This window comes from Poecilia reticulata, linkage group LG3 (assembly GCF_000633615.1).
Source record: "Poecilia reticulata strain Guanapo linkage group LG3, Guppy_female_1.0+MT, whole genome shotgun sequence".
Lineage (NCBI taxonomy): Eukaryota > Metazoa > Chordata > Actinopteri > Cyprinodontiformes > Poeciliidae > Poecilia > Poecilia reticulata.
Genome location: NC_024333.1, coordinates 33,365,316 through 33,372,099, shown reverse-complemented (window position 1 = coordinate 33,372,099; position 6,784 = coordinate 33,365,316). Strand labels below are relative to the sequence as shown.

At 36.2% G+C, this 6,784-nt stretch overlaps 1 pseudogene; it reads right to left on the bottom strand.

The window, feature by feature from the left end:
* Positions 1-6,784, bottom strand: part of LOC103462941 (non-muscle caldesmon-like) — a 32,661-nt pseudogene that overhangs the window by 22,081 nt on the left and 3,796 nt on the right.

Below are 6,784 nucleotides of genomic sequence, written 5' to 3'. Positions count from 1 at the left end.
TCTGCGCTATGTGTGCCGTCCTGCTGCCGGGGCTCTGGGAAGGAGAGGATCCCTTCTTCTTTCTGCTTCTCCCTGGCTCTCCTCCGCCGCTCCCGCTCCACCTCCTCTGCATCCTCCTGGCTCCGCTGCACCGTCACCCTGCAGCCAGCACGGACACCAACACGCCGTCAGCAAGCCTCCAGTTTTATGGTACATTGTGTGTTGTTTCATTTTTATGAAAACTTTCAAAGTTTCAGGTCAAATTCTTTCAAATTGAGTAGGATACATTTACAGTAAAGTTGCTAATTTAACTTTTAAATGAGTTTCTTGTGCTAAAATTAGTTCATGTTCTGAAGTAACGTTGAATTAAACCCAAACCTTTTAACGTTTACATGCAGTTTTAACAATGTTCAATCAGATTAATCAAATATAAATATTTAGCTACMAGGCTAAACATTTAGGTTGGTAACTAAATAGTAATTTGAAGCTAAATATTTTGCCTCAAATGACATTTTTAGATTGATTATTAAACATTTAGCTTGAAAGTTAATATTTAGTTATCAAACTAAATATTAGTCTTCAAGCTAAATATTTAGCTTGCTAATTAATTTAACTGCAACATTTATAAATGAATGAACAACATGGTGGGCTTTTCTGTTATGGCAGGCTAAATAACGCAACTGTGTAACTTTACAAATGGCGCCAGATATCTGGTAGCTGCATTTTATCATTAGAAGTTATGAAATTCAAACAGAGAGAAGCTCAGGGTGAAGATATGACCTTTGGCCTGCAGCAGAGAAATAATGAGCACCAGTGGCCTGTTAACTGGTTGGCTAACGGTTTGAGTCGGTATCTGTGTTTCACGGCTTGTTAACTTTTAGCTGTTTTCCACCGTGACTCCTGATGAGGTGATGCTCTCTCTAGCCAAACTGCAGGAGAGGGAACTCGGTGTAACTCCTCAGATGTTTGCCGTGAAGAAGACGACTAAAGAACAGCCAGTTAACAGGTTTACTGGTTGTTCTCCAACCAAAGCATTTAGCACACTTAACGGGAACACAATACGGTGAAATAACATTTTCCAGGGATGAGATGTAACTATTATCACAGGAACGTCTCAAAAAGTAGCAGCTCCGAGATTCGCTGTTTGTTTCTGACCTGCTGAGATGTAAAGCAACTTTTTGGCAAAACATGGCATGTTCACATTATAATTTTCTCCCCTTTTCAGCAAATAAATTTTTAAAACTCCTCTAAAAATTTCTTCTGCAAAACTCAGATTCACTGTAGAAACATTTATGCCATAATGTTTTCAGTAGATGAACTAACGGCTGTAAAGAAGCTTCTGCTTCACGTGCAAAAATGACCTTCTCAGACTTTAAACTGAAAATGAGATACATGCATAACAATGTCCTCGTAATTTATATTTTTTCATTCGATGGGATAAAACAATGAATCCGTGGAAAAGTTTTTGTAGGGTGAAAGAAAACACTTTGTTTTTCGAAGAAGCCTCCAGTGGGACTAATTAAAAACGACAATAGCTGCTTTCATTGTGCAAGAACATCTGGATAAACTTGATTCAGCTGCTGAAAAGTTTGACTTGATGTGAACCTCAGGAGAAAAACCCCACAGGAAACGGACGAGGAGCGGCAGCTGAGGTAATGCTGCAGGGGAGGATGGATGAGCAGGAACTGTCAAAATGTTAGGGTTGTTGGGAAAAGACATACATTATTTTAGCAAATAAAAATCACATTCTGATACGTCACAACCGCAAAACTGCCTGTATGGCAGGTTATGGGATTATATTGTATATGTATGGACACAAAATTTGGAAAGTGTGATGTGCATTTTTAATGATAGAATAAATTACACAAAGTAGGTAGTAATATTTATTAACTAGAAATATTCTGAAGGAAATAAAAAACTGATTTACTTCACTGTGATACTGTTTTGTGTTGGTTTATCACCAAAAATCCTAGTCAGATACATTTGAGTTTGAATAAATGTTTTAAAAGCTCCATTTAAATGTCCAAATCTTGGCACATCCCTCCCATCAATGCATGAGCTTTGAAACGGCGCAGGAGGAAATGAGCCAAATCAGTCGGCATGAAAGTGTTTATTTTTATGTTGCTTGGAGAAAGAATTGCAGAACATCTCAGGATTCAGCTAGAACATACCAAGAGCATTGGTAATGAATGAATTAAACAAGGTCGTAATTTCATTTTATCTCGGAAAAGTGAGGTTTGGGTTTGCAGAAAACTAAAACGTCCGTATACACGAGTAAGGAAATCCAACGTGAACACAGTAAATCTGCTGAGATTATTTCTATGTGGGATTTCCATCAAACATCTTGGGATTCAGCGGAACCGTGATCGGAAAGTTCTGGTTCTGTTGGATGTGAATGGATCCAGTGGGGATCAGGTTGGATCATCTGAAGCATCACAAAGAGATAAAAGCACAAATTGATTGGATTCACATTTTAACCCAGGCACAATTTATAGTAGATTATAAGTCATAAACAATCCGCAGCTTTTTGCCTGATTCCTTCAGGGATAATAAAACTTTTATTATCCTGCACAACTCAGAGAACAAGGAAAACACTTTTTCTAGTAATGCATCTCCATTTTATTACAGATAGAGTGACTTAGATTTAGCAGATATTCCAGAAAATCTGCACATTGGTGTCCTTTTAAGAGGTTAGTTGACAAACTACGTTTTAACGATGGCCTGTAATTAGTTTAGGTTTACTTTAATCAAAGAAAATCCCCATCGGTCAGAGAAGTATCTATCCACACATGCATTTTTATGTCTTTTTGTTAAGGGATGCAGTAAACATACGATGTAAAGCACTCCACACCGCAGCAATGCAATAACTGTTTTTAATAAAAGGCACGAGACGCTGCTCGGTTTCATTCAGCAGAAATAAAACGTCTAGAACAAATTGTAGGCTTATGGAAAGACAAAAGTGCCACAATTTTTGAAAAATAAAAAACTTTAAACACAACAGATATTCAACATGCAACAACTCTTTCAAACAATTTTTCTCTCATTAATATTATTCATTCAAAACTCCTTGTTTTATTCATTTTTAATAATTATATTAAGAGAAATGCCTTTCAGTTTCTGATATTGTTCAAACATTTGATGATGGTTTGTTCCAACTGGATGAAAAATAAAGAATCCTTAATTTTAGGGCAAAGTTAGCAGTCATTAGCATGACTTTAGAGCTTCTCAGTAACAGGAGTTTAGATTTGTTGTTTTTATTTTTAATATGTTACACTTAAAGGTAACAGAAAACATGTAGTAGATCTAATCTGCTGCCCTGTAATCTAAAATTTATGTCCATTTCGCTACTTCTGTCTCAAAATCAGTTTGCACAATTACAACAAAATCTTGCACTTCTTTAATAAACTTTCCAATGAAAATATTTGAACGCATCTGAATCCATGCTTCATTTTTTATACAATATCGTCACCTTCTTAAAATAACGACCTACGTAATTTTTTTGCCGAAACATGATCTAAGTTTAAAAAATATATTTAAACAAACAAAAAAAATACATTAATTAACAAACCTACATTTTTAAATTTGGGTTAAAAAATGTAAATGTAATTTTTTATCCCAAAAATCACTTTACAATATGGCTAACCTTATGGATGGCTAATAAGTAGTTAAGTTTATAATCCGTAAACACTTTATAAATCATTAATAACTGTCTAGTATGCAGTTATTAATGATGAGAAGGAGACTAAATGCTAACAAATCACATTTACAAATGCTTACTGTGCTTACAACAGTCTGAAATGTTGAGCATAACAACTCTAGGTGAACAGGTTTGGCTCACTATTTGGCAGGAAATCAGTAGATTTTCTCTTAATATTCTTTATTAATACATAATAAACAGTTATAATGATTTATAAAGTGTTTRTAGATGAATTAATAACATATGAACTACTTATTAGCCATCCATTATGGGAGCTTYAWTGTAAACTGTACCAGTTAAAGTTGTAYCTTTTCYTTTGGGAGATAAAACTGAAAGTCATTCATGAATCTCWGTGCAGTCTGCACACTAGGRGGCGCTACTACAAGAGGAAATTCATCTCATGAATGGAATTTTAAAGCATTGGAAATTTAGATCATGTTTTATGTAAAGTTTTTAATWYAACTGAATTAAATTAGGATGATAAAACAAAATGAAAGTGAGGGGAAGAATCAGAATCTGGTGCAACATAAAAGCAACAGAAGCTCGTTTCACAGTGAAGAAGAAATAAAATAAACTGTTTCCTTTAAGCAACATTTCTAGCTATTTTTTTGCATTTTCTGCGGCAGAGTTTTATTGTTGACCACACTCTGTTTCCAACTAAGCTGCAAGCCAAATGTGACACCAACACACCAGTTTGCACCTTGTGAATTACCTGCTAATTGCGACTGTATCATGAACCATCTGCACTATAAAACCGGCAGGATGTGCTCGGCGTATTGTCTGGATCAGCTAATTTAGTCACTCTGAAAAAACGCAGGGCTGCAGGCCATGTGTTGCAGCCGCCGCAGCGCAGCCTGGCCTGCGACGCGTCCCAGAGGAACGCCGCGGCTATTACAGAGCTGGGCAGAGTACCCAGAAACCGCACTTTAGGAAGAGTAGAACTACTCCAATGGGCTTTAACTCAAGTAAAAAGTCTCCATCCAAGAAATTACCCAAGTAAGAGTAAAAAAGTATTTACTAAAAAGTCAAGTACTGAGTAAGTGATCAAATCATCAATCATTTAATATTTAACCCTAACCCTAACCCATCATCAGATGGACCAAAATAAGAAAATCAAGTGGAAAATCACAAAAAGTAACAAAAAATAGCAAAACCTGTTTCTTTCAATAAAAAAGTTGTAAACAGAAACTGCAGGTGTGTGTCTGTGTCTGGTGAATTCTTGGTTAAAAAAAACATTTGTTTTTCATCCAGTGGGTAGAAAATCCAGACATTTTCTCAAGTAAGAGTAGAAATATTTCATAATAAAATTACTTAAGTAAAATTAAAAAGTAGGCGACCAAAAGATGAGTAAAATAGTATCTGGTTAAAAGTCTACTCAAGTACTGAGTAACTGATCAAATTATCAATCATTTAATATTTAAAAATGACATAATCAGATGGACCAAAATAAAAAAAGAAATCAAGTGGAAAATCACAAAAAGTAACAAAAAATAGCAAAATCTGTTTCTTTCAATAAAAAAGTTATAAACATAAACTGCAGGTCTGTGTCTGGTGAAGTTTTAGCTCAAACATACTGAAGTAAAAGTAAAAAGTACATTGTTTTTCCAACAAGTTACTACAGTAAATGTAGGTGAGTAAATGTAACTGGTTATTGTGCCACTCTGGACTTTTAACATGATGATGTGGAGTTTTTATGTGCAGCAAGCAAATTACAGAGGAGATCTGTCTGACAAACATCAGATTTTCCACCACTTCAACAATGAGGCAATGGAGGCCTCGGGGACGGCCGTCTCTTTGTGTGTGAACGCAGCCAGATGATGTCATGGCTATTAAGGAGTTGCAGTTATGAAGGAAGCCATTGAAGTCAKAGATCGGTGTCATTTTCAGTGAAGTCACTCAGAAATGTTCCACCATACAGAGGAAATCTGTGACAATGAGGACGGGCTGAGAAAAGAGCCACAGAAAGACAGGAACAATCAAAACAAAACCAAATTATGAGATCGAGGTTTTCACTGGAAACCCACATGGACTGCAATGAACAGCTGGTCTGGTTGGAGGTAATCTGAGTGTGATGAGGYCAAAATGAAGTCTGAAAACTGTTTCCATTTTATTTAACGTCTTCCTGAAAGAGTTTTGTAGAAAAAGAAACAACTAAATGATTTTAGCACATTTTATAATTAAAAGAACGTTTAAAAGATGCTTCTTCACACAGTTTTAACAAAGAAAAGACAAATCTTAATGGTTTTATTACATAAAACCAGCATCTGTTCTAAGGATAATAAAGTATTGAAAGCAATAATTGGTATGAAATTTGTGTTTTCTGTTGATTTAATCGTGGTGCATCTCAATGAATTATTAATATTTGCATCAGTTTTAAAAACTATACTCTAACAACTTATGAAAACCCAGTGAGCTGGATCATTGTAATATTTTTTTAATATTATATTATAATATTTTAACTATTAAAATATTCTTTTAAAACAAATTTATGATTAAAAATGCATATGTTTATCATACATAATTCAGCTGTTATCCAGAAGCCACTAAAGAAAACAAAAAAAATATTAGCAGAAAGTTTAGTGGAAGGACAAAAAAGAAAAAAGGAGCTTTGGGAGGATGCAAAGGCGTGGACAGCAACTAGAGTCAAGAGACGCCACACAGAGGCATTCAGGGTTTATCAAAACGTCAGAGCAGTTTTGAACTASGCTACGGAGAAAAAGAACTGGATTGCTGCCAAAAGTACCAACAAAACCAATTAACATGGTGTTACTGGACTTGATTGACCAGAAAACTGACCTGACATGAATCTAAAGGCTGATACGACCTTTAGGTTCCTGAACACAACACCTCAGCTCAAATCGCTTCAGTGGCAGCTATGGTGACACTGCTGATGACATAATGCCACGGCTACAGACGACACACATACAGCCACCAATGGTTTGGTGACGACTCAGACGCTCTCTGGCCACCTGGTGGCAGCTAAGACATGCTGCCACTCAAATACTGACGTCTTCCGCAAAAGCCGCGGCGTCCGTCGCTAAAGTCGCGGCGTCCGTCGCTAAAGTCGTGGCGTCCGTCACTAAAGTCGTGGCGTCCGTCGCTAAAGTC